Source organism: Scyliorhinus torazame, chromosome 12 (assembly GCF_047496885.1).
Source record: "Scyliorhinus torazame isolate Kashiwa2021f chromosome 12, sScyTor2.1, whole genome shotgun sequence".
NCBI classification, from domain to species: Eukaryota; Metazoa; Chordata; class Chondrichthyes; order Carcharhiniformes; family Scyliorhinidae; genus Scyliorhinus; species Scyliorhinus torazame.
In genome coordinates this window covers 45,270,926-45,288,135 of record NC_092718.1, presented here as the reverse complement: position 1 = coordinate 45,288,135, position 17,210 = coordinate 45,270,926, and the positions used below count along the sequence as shown (strand labels likewise).

The window sequence follows — 17,210 nt, the reverse complement described above, 5'->3', positions numbered from 1 at the left end:
TTCCACTATTTTTCTGCCCCGAACTGAAAATAGTTTGCTATTGTATGTTTTCCTGGTCCTTCAGGAGGTCATTTATACCATACAGAGGCTAAGACTTCACAGTCAACATCTATTTTTCTACCTTATACCCATCACCAAGGTCATTGGTTTCAAGGAAAGACACAGAAATCATGGTGCTTCCTCAACAAAACACTAGTTTAAAAAAAAATCATGCGAACCATATAATGAGCTGAATCTGAATGATTCAATCACTGTAAAACTAATTGACCATCTCGAAAGCCCTTTCAAAATCCTTTTACTCTCTTCGTTCATTTTTAAACATAGTCTGCATGATCACACTTTTCACTTTAGTCGCTGTGTACAAGCACCACCAGCCTATTCCATTCCATTCAGTTCAGACTAAAAATGTGATCTTTTGATCCTCTGTAGGAATGACTGAAAATTTTCATTTCAGATGCCCTGAAGATAGCATTGTTGTTATTGTGCAGAGTGCTTAACGCAATGCTGATTGCTATTTGGAGAGCTTTTAGGCCAAGCATTTTCTCATACCCTCGCACTATGACACTGATTTATTTATTCCAGATAGCTGTTATTACATAAAAGGCAAATCTGTGACCAGAGTTAAGATCAAGCACCATGACAGGACATACATGGCTCACATATCTCAGCTTCATTCATAAAATACTGTACCAACTCATTTCAATATTCATCGACGTTGTCCCAATTTTACATTCACAAACTCACTTTTAATGAAGTATAATATTGTTCCCAATTTGAGCTAGTTTGCTGATTTTTTTTGTTTTCCTTTATTCCTAGTTGACAGTAGAATCCCCAAACCGGATCAGATCCTGGAATTGTTCTGCAGCTGTTTATTTTGGCACTACAATAATCTCTCATTCCTTTAGTGTCTCTCTGCATAATACATTAAAGCAGTGCATACAGCACACTGCTCCCGCATCAAGCTTACTGCATGTAACACTTGCACTAGCGCACTTTTAGAACATATGTATGGTGATAAAACTATATTTCACCCCAACTCCCGTGAAGATATTTGTGGAACTGAACATGGGACTTCGACAGCTGAAGGCGTAGCTACCAATGGCAGGCTAAGAGGAGGAGATGGGTGGGGCGTTGGCAGCAACAAGGGTCCGACAGTCTATGCATCTTAGCAAAGCAAAGTGCTGATGTTCAAGGTGGACTTGGGACAGGATATGGGTGGCAAGCTAGGTTTTACAGAGGGTGAAGGGTGCAGAGCACTGGATTAAATAGTTAACAGTAATAATTGTATGAATGAAGCTATCAACAGCAAATGGGTTGAGGGTGAAATGTCTTGTTCCAACTGTCAGCATGACTAACCATTCACAGAGCATGCCAGGAGCTTTAAGCGGCCACATCATAGAATTTACAGTGCAGGAGGCCATTCGGCCCATCGAGTCTGCAGCGGCCCTTGGAAAGAGCACCCTGCTTAAGCCCATGACCCACTCCATCCCCGTAACCCAGCAGCCCCACATAACCTTTTGGACACTAAGGGACAACTTAGCATCGCCAATCTACCTAACATGCACATCTTTGGACTGTGGGAGGAAACCAGAGCATCCGGAGGAAACCCATGCAGACACGGGGAGAACGTACAGACTCTGCACAGTCAACCGAGTCCAAAATTGAACCGTGGACTCTGGAGCGGTGAGACAGCAGTGCTAACCACTGTGCCACCTCTCTCATCCATCCTTAGACATGTTGAGAAACTTGCACGGTAACTTTGTTTGTTTTTAAAATTTCAAATCATAACAAAAAAGGAAAATGACTAATTATGACACAAAATGCCTCTTAACAGCAGTTATGCATCCGTTTACTGTTGATTCCTCTACTCCTTCAGATCAGCCTTCATTCACTACTAGGGGGTGTGACTTTTACACTGAATTTGTAGGCACTCAAAAATCAACTAAACATCCTGCCATTATCTTCACCTCTTACACCACACCACTTCACTGGACAAGTGATATCAAGAAGCGGCTGAAGGCACTAAATATTGCAAAGGCGATGGACCCTGACAATATTCTGGCAACAGTACTGAAGACTTGTGCTCCAGAACTTGCCGCACTCCTAGCCAAGCTCTTCCACTTCAGCTACAACACTGGCATCTACCTGGCAATGTGGAAAATTGCCTAGGTGTGTCCTGTACATAAGAAAAAGGACATGACAAATCCTACCCAGCCAAATATCGCCCTATCAATCCATTTTCCATCATCAGCAAAGTGATGGAAGGAGTCACCAACAGTGCAATCAAGTGGCACTCACTCAGCAATAACATGTTCACGGATGCCCAGTTTGGGTTCCACCAGGGTTACTCAGCTCCAGACTTCATTACAGCCTTGGTTCAAACATGGACAAAAGAGCCGAATGCCAGAGGCGAGGTGAGAGTGACTGCCCTTGACATCAAGGCAGCATTTGACCAAGTATGGCAAAAAAGAAAGTGCCCTAGCTAAACTGGAGGCAATGGGAATGAGGGGAAAACTCTCCACTGGTTGGAGTCATACCTGGCACAAAGGCAGATGTTTGTGGTGGTTGGAGGTCAATCATCGCAGCTCCAAAACATAATTGCAGGAGTTCCTCAGGGTAGTGTCAGAGACCCAACCATCTTCAGCTGTTTCATCAATGACCTTCCTTCCATCAGAAGGTCAGGAGTGGGGATGTTTGCGGATGACTGCACAATGTTCAACATTTGCGACTCCTCAGATAATGAAGCAGTCCATGTCCAAATGCAGCAAGACCTGGACAATATCCAGGCTTGGGTTCAAAAATGGCAAGTAACATTTGCTCCACACAAGTGTCAGGCAAAGACCATCTCCTACAAGAGAGCATCTAACTACCGCCTCTTGACATTTAATGGCATTACCATCATTGAATCCCCACAATCAACATCCTGGGGGTTACCATTGATCAGAAACTGAACTAGCCATATTAATACTGTGGCTATCAGGGAAGGTCAAAGGCTAGGAATCCTACGGTGAGTAACTCAACTCCTGACCCCCCCCAAAGCCTGTCCACCATCTACAAGTCAGGAGCGTAATGGAATACTCTCCACTTGCCTGCATGAGTGCTGCTCCAATAACACCCAGGACAAAGCAGCCTACTTGATTGCTCCCCATTCCACAAATATTCAAACACTCCACCACCTACAAACAGTTGCACCTGTGTGTACTATTTACAAGATGCACTGCAGTATCTCCTTAAACAGCACCTTCCAAACCTACGACCACTACTATCTAGAAGGATAAGAGCAGCAGATACCTGGGAAGCCCATCACCTGGAGTTTCCCTCCAAGTCACTCACCAACCGGACTTGGAAATATATCACCATGCCTTCACTGTTGCTGGGGCAACAACCTGGAACTCCCTCCCTAACAGCACAGTGGGTGTACCTATCTCTCACAGACTGTAGCAGTTCAAGAAGGCAACTCACCACCACCTTATGAAGGGAAATTAGAGATAACCAGCGACGCCCATATCGCATAAAAATGAATTTTTAAAAAAGTAGTTATTCAGTCATATAGTTCAAATTCAGCTTGGAAACCAGAATTTTTTTTTGTGTAATTCTATCTCAAGTGCTTCTGGACACATCACACCCAGAAAGAGCCCAATTACTTACTCTCCTATCCAAAGGACTTGTCCCATGAACTTTCACAATCTTTCAGGCTCATCAGTTACTCAGTCCTTTCCCAAATGGTTTCCAACTGACACCCTCCTTTTCCTAGATTTTACCAGTGTTGTGCCAGTTGATGATCAGATTAGTTAATGTCCAAAATATTTTTAAACAATGATGGTGAAAACCTCAGATAATGGCTTTTGTTGTATTCCCATAAAGATAATACTGACAATATAACTTAAATGAGAGACATTTTCTAAATATTCAAGTATTCTTTGCACCGGTCAACTTTCGGTCTGAACCCATTAGAAAATCTTTCTGATTATCGTACTGGGCTCCCTCACATCAAATTAAGTAAATCTGCTGTACAAAATCAAACCTGAATCAATGCAAAACATTAAATCTCAAAAATATTATAATAATTACAAGATTAAGACTTGTTTATGTGCTGCTTCACATTTTGATCAACGTTGAAGTTTTACATTCAAAAAGTTAAATGTTCATGACAAAACAGAAATGACACTTTGTACACAATTTTATTATTGGATTACCTCTACCCACTTAATAAATAAATAATCTTTATTATTGTCACAAGTAGGCTTACATTAACACTGCAATGAAGTTACTTGAAAAGCCCCTAGTCACCACACTCCGGCGCCTGTTCGGGTACACAGAGGGAGAATTCAGAATGTCCAATTCATCTAACAAGCACGTCTTTCGGGACTTGTGGGAAGAAACCGAAGCACCCGGAGGAAACCAGAAGGGAGAACGTGCAGACTCCACACAGACAGTGACCCAAGCCGGGATTTGAACCCGGGTCTCTGGAGCTGTGAGGCAGCAGTGCTAATCACTGTGCCACCATGCCGCCCATACTTTTATATACTATCCCCAACGTTAAATAACCTCCCCCTAAAATGCTCTACAGAGGAATGCAAGGGAATGCATAGGTAGTCAGGCAGACAATGATGTTAGGAGCCGAGAGCAAAACTACCACAGAGAGGCTTTAAAGGGGAATTTGAAAGTCAGGGTGGCAAATAGCCACAGATTACAGAGCAGGGTATGGAAGCCACACCAATAACGAGTGGGCAGAGATAAGCAGTAGTCAGGGGTCAGAGAATTCAGGGATGCAGTTAGTGACCAGCTGGAGAAGATTCCCAAACAAAATAGGCACGGTGGAAGCAGATAGGTCAAACAGCAGGGCATTAGAGAAGTTAATCTTTGAGGCAAGGAAGTGCTGGACAAGGAGAAGAGTGGAGATAGTATGGCTAACTATCCAGAAGTAAGAGAAAACAAATCTTGATAACTAGTCTTGGCATACTACCAGATTTCACTTCACCACTTACTGAGGTACCTGGGAGCTTGATGAAGTTTGTTCTTTTTGGACTTAAGTAAAGTGGGTACCTGTGTTAGTTTAGACAGAAGCATAGGTGGTGGGTTTCTGCACATTCTAAAACTCTGCTGACTAAAATATCACGGATTTGTTTTTTAATTCATCAATAAATTCCTCTAAAATTATGAATCCTGTATTAACATATATTGCGTTATAACAAGCTCATACAGAAGGTCGTAGACAAAAATGTCAGAGAAGAAAAATACACCAAGTAATCAGAAAAAGCACCGAAAATGACTGACCACTGCACAAATGTGTTATGGCACTTGGAGGCAAGGTACCTTTATGGCAATGCAACTTTGCACCTTTTAAATGTGAAGTGTCTGCCAGAATTCAGCATTTGGGCATTTTTCAGAGCCGCCAATTTTAATGAGAATGTTTAATGTGATGATTTCCTAGAAGCAACCACAAATGGAAGCTTTGCTCTCTGTCACCACTTTTTCCCAATGAATGCATCACTGAATGAAAGGAAAGTTAATTCTAAAATTGTTTAATACCTTATGAGGTTACTGACACTACAACTCAATGAAGACAGCAATTGCTGTGGTGGTTAAAGGAGCAAAATATTCACAAGTCTGTTCCTCTTGTATCCCATTTTCCTTCAGAGGACCAATATAGAAAGTACAGCCCTCTTGTGAATATTTTGCTCCTTAAGCATCTATTTGCCACCACAAAAGCTATTGCCTCATCAATGTAGTTTCAATAACCCAATTAGCTGTTAAACAACTTATAAATTAACTTGCGTTCCATTGATCCGTCAGTTTGGCGTGAAACTGGCATGTTTAATTTTACGTTAAATAACCATGTTTGAAATTGGGATGCACTGACTGCCAAATAGGAAACTAGTGAACTATCCCGAAACCACCATTTATTGAAGTGATACTAGTGTTTCCATTAACGAATGGTGGATTGCACCAAAACTTTCATTCTCACCCCTTGTAGGGTGTGTAAAGCAGAGTTGATCAAACAGCTTTGGCAAATGAGGCTCTAAGAAACTATGTGGTATTGTTGTTGGGGCCTTGCATCAAACATAATAAATTACATTTCAATAGCCACACCTTTGTTACTGTGTGGTTAAACCCGTTTATAACCATGGAAACAAACTACACATGTATACAAAATATTTGCATCTACGAGAGTTGCGAGTACATTATCTGCAGTGCTCCTTGCTTGCCTTTGAATTTCATTACAAAATGAGTAACTAAGTACAAATCTTGGAGAAATAGCTGTGATTTCACAACTTCCTCAGAAAGACATTGGTCACTTATCCATCACTACTCTGGAGACTAGTTGAGCTTTATCTAGGTTTTTATCTTTACTGTACAGAATTCCAGTTGCTCGAGGAAGCACAATTTTATTTACAACAATTAGACGTCATCGCACCATACTATTTATTTCCAATGCGTCAGTGCTCATTCCAATGTAATAATCCTCTGTGAATGCCAAGACACCTTGCTGCATGTCAGCTTGTTGTATTGAGAAACAAAATGGCTTATATTTCTAAACAAGCAAGAAATTGAATTGGCCCCAACACCAAAGTGCATCAATGATTTCCAAACTCGGTGGGTGGAATATTAGTTGGATGGCAAAAACATGCTCTCTAATTTAGTATGACTTTCTGAATAAAATATAACATCTCCATTTTGTCACATCAACACAAGGTATGATAACTTGGATTTAGGAAGTTGGCCACCTATTGTTTGCTCCTTTAATTATAAAAATGGGATGAAGTGGTTTGAATTGAATTTTTGGAGTTTAGTAAAGTTGACTGAAATGCCCATCATACTTATAAAATAATTTGAGTCGCTGAAGTAATAATCTTGTATTTTACAAAATAATGCAAGTTTGAAAAGATAAGTCTTTTAATGAACTTGTCGTCACAAATCCATCAAATCAACAACTGCATTTTATTTAAACCATTTTTTATTTTTTAAAAAGCAGTCTGAAATCTCTGAAATTGTTAAGATTGATTTGGAGCTGCTAATTGGCAGCTTTATTTAAAAGACAGACTTTAGTGAAAGCCAAGAATCTCATATCTACTCAATACGTAAGTCAGTATAAACAATGCAACAAGCCACTAATTCCACCCCCCCCCCCCCCACCCGCCCCCCCCCCCCAGGATTCTGGTACATTAAAAACCATCTTGCCACTATTTCTGATAACAGTCCTTCAGACAGTGAATAAAAGGTTCAACGCCACTGTGAATAACTGGTCGTGACACTTGATACTATTATTTCATTACATATTGCCACGACACAGCAAGCACAAAGAAAGATTTCGATCTCATTTCAGTTACCCGATTACATTTATATTTACATCATTTTTTAAATCATGATGGATTTTGATAACTGGCAATGAAATTAAGACCTAAAAAAGATAAAATCAGATCATGCGTTAATAGCAATTACTCCAATTTTCAAAAAGAACTTAGCAGTTACACTACCGCAGGTCCAATAATAATAATGACCTAGCAAAGCTACACTATAGCCACTGATACAAATTCATGTGCAGCCGACAAACAATGTAGTAAGTCGTCAAATACCGCCATAAAACCTCAAAAGAAAGGACAATTCTATTGCCTGCCATGTAGCCCAAACTAATAGTAAAATAACAGCACCCCTACGGTTGTATATTTCTCTATATTAGCATTGTTTTAAAATTAGAATAAAAGCCATTCACCAGGTTCACATGATTCTTTCTTTAGCATTTTAATTAACATACACAAATCTGAAAAAAGAATATTTTACTAACCAAGACATAGTCAGCAAGCAAAAACCGAAACAGATCTGAAACCACAAATCCTACCAGTCACGCGGGTATGGAAAACAACTGCTCTGTGATGGACTCACCAAAACCAACTGTTTGTAGTCTATCACACAGGCTGACTTAGTCACCAAACGCCTCTGGCCCAGTGGACATCGTACTTCTGTTTGAAAAGTGGTGGCAGCTGAAGGAAGAGATATTGATGGCTCACTAGTGGTTGAACAGCTGAGAAACCGTTGCTGTCTTCTTCTATTTCACCTACATCAGCAAAGTCATAGCTTGTAAAAGCCCACATGGTGAGGCCTTTCAGGCGAACCATTCACTCAAACGTAAACGGCAATTTTTTCTCTGCTCTCTCATTATCCCTAAACTCTCACTTCAGAACTTTTGATTAGCATCGTCAAGTGGTTTTAAAGAAAATCAAAACTGCAACGCTCACAGTACATGGAAATAAGGCTAAACATATCATTAAATAGCTGAGAACCAACTTCTCCAACAGTGGAATTACTTTAATTACACGATTTACACGAGTGTATTGTCAGGTTATGTTGAAATTGATTGGTGTAAGCCAATGTGTCAATAAGCAATACAGTTTGGCATTGTGGGGGTGTACCTCTATTGGTAAAACAGGGCTGTATATTCACCACATAATATATATTTCCATGGTCTCATGATTTACTACTGTATCCAAATGATTTTCCCAGGTACACAAAAGCAGAAGGATGAAAAAGTTTGGCACCAGACCAAGAGTACTCCTAGCTCGATCTATCAGCAAATGATACATTAAGTTATTTCAACTTGATAAGCATGCTAAATAAATAATTTTATAGATTTAATTGAAAATTACTGTGGGTGGATTAATGCGATTACCATGGGCAATAATGCTGCCAGATATTTTAAGATTAAAAAGATTCCAAAAGCTCTTTGTGCTGCCCAAGAGAGTGTGCATGGCATCACTGAGGTCTATTGAGCAGAGAGGCAATCAATAAACATTATAAAGCCACACAGCAAGGTTGCGGAAAAGAGTGAATTGGATTACTTTCCATGACAATAGAAATTATGACTTCCTACCACAAGAAATAGGTTGATAACTGGACATTGAACGGGTGAGCCCAATCTATTCTTTAACTTCCATGAGCTTGAAGTTACAAATGAAAACTAAAACGCCATAAAAATGAAATAGCATTTCTGTAAAGTTGGGTTAAAAAATGACAGCACAAAGCATGAATAAAACAAGCCAGGCGGCTAACGCATGTAAACACTCAGAAGCATGGCAGCAAATATCAAAAACATGTTCGTTTTGAATAATTGCAAACACAAAAAAAAACTACTTGCATTCCAGAGGTGAAAATTATTCCTGTGCATTAATTATAGTGCAAGTGTCCACACAGTTAAGGAATTTTATGATTTTTCTAAAATACCAAAAAAGGGAAATCTTCTTCCACAGCACTAATGTGTAACCCTATTTTTTGAGATTTGGACTGTGCTTTGCAGGGGAGAGGGCAGAAGAGAATAAATATACCTGAACAAATGGAACTCCATAGAGTGAATCATATTAACCAAGGGTCTGGCTCAAGAGTTTATAATAATCAACATAATTTAGCAAATGATGTTCACTACAAGTATGTTATCAAAAAGAATGGTGTGTGTATTGGCCCCTATACATCTCTAATGTAAAATGCCACTATTCCCCCATTTTGAGGGTTCCTCCCAACACAGCTGCATATTCCCCAGTTTAGCAGGTGGAAATCCATCTACAAATGCAAATTGACAGCAGGAGCTTTGCTGCCCCAGCCAGATTTTCTGAGAAATGCCTCCACATACGCCCAGAAATTATGATATTGGAACTTTGGACACAAATCCAAATACTCCACAAAGACAGCACGGTAGCACAGTGAATAGCACTGTAGCTTCACAGCGCCAGGGTCCCAGGTTCGATTCCCGGCTTGGGTCACTGTCTGTGCGGGGTCTGACGTTTTCCCTGTGTCTGTGTGGGTTTCTTCCCACAAGTCCCATAAGACGTGCTGTTAGGTAATTTGGACATTCTGAATTCTCCCTCAGTGTACCCGAACAGGTGCAGGAATATGGCGACTAGGGGCTTTTCACAGTAACTTCATTGCAATTAAGCCTACTTGTGACAATGAAGATTTTTTTTATGGTGACACACACCTTTAGATCAACCTACTGGGCCGGGAATCAGCTACAAAATGCTTAATTAAAAAATACATTATAGCTGCAAATTTCTTTCAATCTGCAGTGAGTGATTCAAAACCATTTCACGGCTATCGTCATGAGATTTTGTTCATTCTTTTCTTCTGTTTTATTTTTGCACTCCAGGTCAACTTTGCTATCTTCCCAACCCAAGATTCCTACTTTAATCTTCAGGTGAAAGCTCACAGACCTCTCTACAAATACCACATTTCCAATTTTTAATTGGTATGTCAGCAGCTTTTCCTCTTCTTCAGCTAACCCAAAGGAGGATAGTTTTTTTTGAAAAAAATATCTCGAGTAAGCCCAATTGTTGTCAAATGCCCAAAGTTAGTTGTCAATTAGAACACCTAACCCTCACAGGCCCAGTACTTTGGAACCCACATGATAATAAACATCATTAACACGGGTCTGCCAAGAAGACATCGGATTGGGTGGTGCAAAGCCAAATGAGAACAAGAGTGCTTGTATTTTAGATAAAGAAAGGTGAAAAAAAATGAGAAAACAAAATAGCATCAGCTGGTAATAGCCATAATCCAATTTTCAGGATCTCTCAATGACTACTTCCAACATTAGATTCGACCAGTTCAAAGGTAAGGCACTCACTGAAATTTAAGTTCATTGGTGCCAAAACTGATAACAGCTAGGGAAAAAAGTAAAAAAGTTAATTCCAATGTCAGACAGTTATCAAAAGACAAGAGTGAAAGAGTACAATATGCATTTGTATCGTGCCTTTGACACAAGAAACTGCACAGAAAAATAAATACCAGATTTAACATTATTAAGAAAATCGAATATGGCAGATCAGGACAGAGGACAAACAAGATACATGCCTCAAAATCTTACATTCATGCTGTAAAATGCAGTATAAAAATGACAAATTGATGCAGAGTTTTTAAACAGACAAAACATGGGTGAGACTTAATGCAGCAATTAACTGAGAACTTAGGTCATGCACTGGACATGGACAGTACTTCAAGAAACAGATTTTGTAAAAAGAAATCCTCAATAATGAATGCTTCACAAAAGGTTGGTATGGTTTCCTATACCAGTTTATAAGTCTGGGCCAAGAACTAGTACCATTAAATTATTCATTTCCAAATAAAGCATCTTTAAGTATTGGGTGAGCTTTCATAAAACATGATCCAGATCCTCAGACACTAGCCATCATTGGAGGTTTAGGAAAGGAGCAGGTTACACGACTGCCAATTGAAACCTAAAATTTACATTCCCCAAGCAAGCTCAACACAGTTTATTAGTCTTCATTCAATTCATGAGTATTAGAAAAATTCTACACCGCAGTTTGCAGCTGTGTACTCTTAAGAGATGATCAGTTCATATATTTTATAAATACGGTAGGTTGCAGTAATATGGGAAATTGCACAAGGGACTTTCAGCTATGCAGCTGTGCTGGGTCAATTCTGAAACTCATCTCAGTAAGAAATCTAGTGCCATAAAAGGTAAGGAAATAAATCTAGTGGCATAGTAGCAGGAAAATAAATTGGCCAGTGTTCGGAGGTAAGCCTATTAGCAGGGCAACTATTTTAAGAGTTGTCACCTTGCTTATTTTTGACTAGAATAAAACTCTACACTAGAATATCAGATTTTTAAAAACAAAAGTCAATTTGTTTTCACCTTAGTACATCCTGTAAAAGCATAGGAGTGGAGATTTTCAATGATTTTTTATCACTAGCAAAGGAAACTCCACAGACCATATTTAATCCCAATAGTGTCTGGGTTTTGGACTTTGCCAAAAAAGGTTGCCACTTCTTAACTACTTGGATCAAACATTTTGATTCATCTGCTTTGGTTATCTCGGCATTACAGACCAACATCTGTATTTGCCAAATTATCATAGAATCATAATATCATAGAATTTACAGTGCAGAAGGAGGCCATTCAGCCCATCGAGTCTGCACCGGATCTTGGAAAGAGCACCCTACCCAAGGTCAACACCTCCACCCTATCCCCATAACCCAGTAACCCCACCCAACACCAAGGGCAATTTTGGACACTAAGGGCAATTTATCATGGCCAATCCACCTAACCTGCACATCTTTGGACTGTGGGAGGAAACCGGAGCACCCGGAGGAAACCCACGCACACACGGGGAGGATGTGCAGACTCCGCACAGACAGTGAATCGAACCTGGGACCCTGGAGCTGTGAAGCAATTGTGCTATCCACAATGCTACCGTGCTGCCCCATTATAAATGAAACAGCAATGTGATGATGTCCAGATAATCAGTTTGTGATGTTGATGGAGGGAGAGATATTGGCCAGGACAAACAGGCACCTGGGACCTTGGTTTAACATCTCATTCAAAAGATGACACCTCCCAACAGTGCAGTACAAAGTGGCAGCCCTGATTTTACATCAAACCCTGGAGTTGGACTTGAATGAAGGATCGTGTGAAGGGCGGTGTGATTCAGGTGCTGTGATCTGTCGCAGCTGACCCTCTTGAGGTGACAGACACCCAGGCCTTTGTCGCCCCAACTAATCCTAGCTATTTGCCTACTTTTCCTCTATTTCACATATTAGAAGATAGTTAGGAGTACATTCATGGCATGGGTGCACTTGGGAATGCCACTTATGTCACAAACCTCAGTCACAAACCTCCAATAGAAGAAGTCAGGGTACTGGAAATGGAATGGCTATTTTTGAAATGAAAGATAAACTGCTCTATTTCTCTGGAGAAAGGTCCACTATTGGCTATACACTTCAGGAGAAAGAAGGTAACTTGGGCAACGGTGAAAGTAATGAGAGCTCTTGAATACAAAATGCTGACAACACGTTGCCTTAGTGTGATTGGAACACCTGAAGAATGAAAGGAATTCGAGTGGTGGTGGTGGTGGTGGGGGGGGGGGGGTATTGTACTATTACCTATCAACGTGCTTCATTTATCTGAGACACAATGCCTTGATCTTGTTACGAATGAATTATACTTATTTTGATTTTCTATCATTGTATGTTCCTGTTGGAGCCTTGTGTCCTCAATTGGGGATTGGCAGCTTGAATTTTACTCCACAACATATTGCTGTGGGAGGAGGGTTCCTCCCTCACATGACTGACATTACACTAACTTTGTAATCAACACAGACAAGTTAACAAAAACAGTAATTCATTGAGAAGCACAATTCTTTGCTGTTATATGTTGTATAGAAGGGGATTAATTCCTGAGCAGGGAGCCACACAGGTCAGAGATCAGGCTACAACCACCTGGCAACAATTCTCCAATATGTGCTCGCATTGAGCACTGTTCCTGCTCACAGCACAAGATCGGCACTCCAATCCAATAAGAAAATGCAGTCATAAATTTCTCTGAACTGCTTCAGTATCGTTTCCAGAAGCCAAATCATATTCAAGGTATTTCAAAACAAATGCAGATGTAAAGAATATCATATAGATGCAAGTTGATCTTCTGGAGTACTGAACACAGGTAGTCAAGATCAATTTGAATAATTTAGGTTCAGCAGGTTTAGATGATCAGAAATAATTAAATCTATATGCATGATCAGGAAAGAAGGAAAAAGAGTAATCGGGAGAGAAGGGATGGGAGGAGCAAGAGGATAGAGATGAGTTGTGAAGAAGGGGGCAGCCAATATGTGGGCACAAATAGGGAATGCAGTTGAAGAGGAGGGGGAAAGGTTTTGAAATCTTTCTCATCTGTGGGAAATTTGCAGGCAAATATGTTGTTAAGCGTGTGATGGAAACATGGGGGACGGGATTCTCCGAGGCCCGCGCCGGGCTGGAGAATCAACGCAACTGCGCCGTGCCGGCGATGGCACGCGATTCTCCGAGGAGCGGAGAATCGGCGCCATTTGCGCCGGTGGGTTTGGCGTGGCGCCAGTCGTGGACCGCTGTCTGCCGCCGATTCTCCGACCCGAATGGGCCAAGCGGAAATGGCAGAGTCACGCCGGCGCCGTCCACACCTGGTCGCAGCCGGCACGAACTCTGCGCGCAGGGTCGGGGGAGCGGCCTGTTTGGGGGGGGGGGGGGGGGGTCCTCCGATAGGGTCCCGCGATCGGGGCCCACCGATCGGCGGGCCGGCCTCTACCTCCCCGGGCCTACTTTGTTGCGCACGCCGGCCCCTGAACCCCAGCGCCATGTTGCGTCGGGGCCGTCGCGCTGAGGCAATTCCCCGCGCATTCACGGGTTGGCGCGGCCCAACAGCGCATGCGCGGCGTCTATTTGGTGCCAGGAAGGGAGGCTGGAGTGGCATGAACCGCTCCAGCGCCGTGCTGGAGTCCCCGTGAATCGGTAGTCCCCGCGCCAGTTTCGTGCCGTCACGTTCATGACGGCGCGGACACTGTCTCCATTTCGGAGAATCGCCCCCCTGGAGTTTGGGGCTGGGGCAGGAGGTGCATAAGCTTGTTCAGCCAAGAGGGAAAAGAATGGAGGGGGGTGCGACTACACAGAGATTGTGTGTTTGCCTGATGGCTATTAAATAAATGTTAGATCTGACCTTTTGGTAAATCAATCGATCACCTAACGTTATGTTGTTTTGCAACACCAGCAAATGCTGTTGAGCCTCTCACCATTTTGAATGTATTACAGGTGACTTGTGTTACAAAACAGCAACATATTTCACAAATCATAAACATGACCTGGACCCTGCAGATGGATTACATTTCACCTGTGAGAATCAGAATAATTTCCAGCACAGCTGAGTGGAAGTGTCCCAGGCTTCAAGCACTCGTGTCCTACCAAGTGACTGAAGCTACATGACTTGCGCACTCATGCCTACATTGAACAGTTTATAAATGAAAATCTATCACCGTAATAATCCCCCATCCTAAACACACATCTCCACTTTGATAACCACAAACAGACATCTGAGACAGCGAGTTCAAGAAAACTCATATTTGGAAAGCAAAGTGAACCATTGGATGTTAGCAATAGTTTAAAAATAACTCCAATGAGAAAAATGGCACTCTGATTTTAGTATCTAGTCATTTGCTAGTACAGAACCCGAGTATTACGGAAGAAAGAGACATGCTGCCAAAACTTTTTGTCTTGCACTAATCAGGACAGATGCAAGAATACCAAATTGCAAATGGAACAACAATTTCTACTGCATGATTGGTTGGCATGTGGAATCTGACTGGTTGAGGTGCTGCAATGGAGAATGCATCAGTTTTTCCCATGCTCTTGGTTAAATTCAAACCAGGCAAGTAAACTCTGATTGGTCTAGGTTTTGCCATGTGGAATGCCCCAGATAAATGTTGCACAAAGCTTTTGTTCAGCTAAACAAGGCACAATATCTGGGCATGTTCTGGTTTACAGACCCTGCGTGTGACTATATGCAGCTTCTAGTAATTGAGCCCAACTGATAATCTCAAATGAGTTGTTAGTGTAATTATTAGTACGCTTGGCATTGTTCAGCACTACTGTCCAACTACAGAATCACATCTAATGTTGGATCTTATGTTCTGAGTTTTGCAAGCACAGGCTGGCTGAGAACATTTCATGTTGCAAATAGCCAATGGGACGCTGTTCACAACAGACATACAACCTACATACCTGGCATCACACTAGCACTGAAATTCCTACATGTGTGTGGAAGGCTGAATACCACTCGTGTTGCTACTGTATTTCAGTTGTGAAAAATTGCCAACTTCCCTCATTCAAAGGAACTTTGAATAATAATAATAATAATAATAATAATAATAATAATAATAATAATAATAATAATAATCGCTTATTGTCACAAGTAGACTTCAATGAAGTTACTGTGAAAAGCCCCTAGTCGCCACATTCCGGCGCCTGTTCGGGGAAGCCGGTACGGGAATTGAACCTGCGCTGTTGGCCTTGTTCTGCATTAAAAGCCAGCTGTTTAGCCCACTGCGCTAAACCAGCCCCTTTGAGCCTCTTGGGAGCCAGCCACCTACCCCCACCCAAACCTCTGCTGCCGAGCTCCCTACCCCTTGCGACTGCTCACCCTGCAGTCCCATCCTGTCATCACTCACTTGTGTCTGTGTCCCTCAGCAATTTTTGGGTGGGTGTAGAACTTGCAGTAGCCATCACCTCCCTGGTACTGTTGCCTAGAAATGACGAGCTGCCAATTTCTGATCTTAGGTTGACAACTCGACAGGGGGCCTTCTGCAACCCCCCTCCCCCAGGTCCTTGATCCAAGAAGTGGCCTGCCACTGCCCAGTGCATTGCCTGAGTAGCACTTAATTCAGCGGGTCTTCCCGCAAAAGGGGCAATACAGGGTTTTCGTTGGCTCTCCAGCCAACAGGCGAAACCCACATCACTTCCATTAAATAACGCCATGTGATACAAAATCACACCAATATGCCACAGGTTGAAAGCCTTGAAACTTTTAGTTTAAGACTGGAATGGATGAACGACTGCCATTCATTAGTGTGGAACAGCACCAGCATCCTTGCCTTTTGTCAAAAATCATTGGAGATGCAAGTCACAACCAGAGTATGTGCAAAGTTCTAACAAGCTTAGATGTCTTTGCTCCATGGTTGAAAGGGAAAGTCTGCATCAATGATAACAATTGGATGGCTAATTTGAATTAGATGAAAGTGATAATTAGATAGCGAGGTACAGATCTAAATATATCTTCCACATTACTATCTGTAAATGGAAAGATGGATAACTGACAAACTGATTCTGGCATGAAGCACAAAGATTTGGTGTCATTACAAGATGTAACAGGTGGCATGGTCTAATCCAAAAATCCGTAATGGAAGTGCAAAAATTGGACAGTGTCGTGTGAATCTTCTGAAATGCATCAAAATCCTACAATAAACAGAAACAATATCCATTTATATAGAACCTTTAACATAAATTTAAAAAGTTCTAACATGGTTCATAGGAGCATTAGAAAACAAAATAATGATACTGAGCCACTTGGGACATCTGGGGCAGGATTCTCCCATTCGGTGGCAGAGTGTCCTCACCGTCGGAAACGCTGTCGCGTTTCACGATGGCGTGAACGGGCCGCTGGGAGTACAGATTCTGGTCCCTACAGGGGGCCAGCAGGTGCTGGAGCGGTTCACGCCACTCCAGCCTCCCATTCCGGCGCGAACGGTGCGCCGCGCCAACCCGCGCATGCGCGGTGGCCTCCCTCAACGTGCCGGCCCCGACGCAACATGGCACGGGAGTTCAGGGGCCGGCGCGTAAGAAAATAGGCCCGGGGAGTGAGAGGCCGGCCCGATGATCGGTGGGCCCCGATCGAGGGCCAGGACCCA

The 17,210-nt window shown here is 42.0% G+C and overlaps 1 protein-coding gene across 9 annotated transcripts in view; it reads right to left on the bottom strand.

Moving 5' to 3' along the window:
- LOC140387547 (myocyte-specific enhancer factor 2A-like) overlaps window positions 1-17,210 on the bottom strand; it is a 277,365-nt gene that overhangs the window by 240,573 nt on the left and 19,582 nt on the right. The window contains exon 1 of one of the 9 annotated variants that reach the window (XM_072470793.1): window positions 7,885-7,969. The exons of 7 other annotated variants lie outside the window; for them this stretch is intronic. The gene's annotated coding sequence lies outside the window, so the exon portion shown is untranslated. Of the gene's footprint in view, window positions 1-7,786; window positions 7,970-17,210 lie in introns of those variants that run through there. One more of the 9 variants, XM_072470792.1, reaches the window with a different exon arrangement.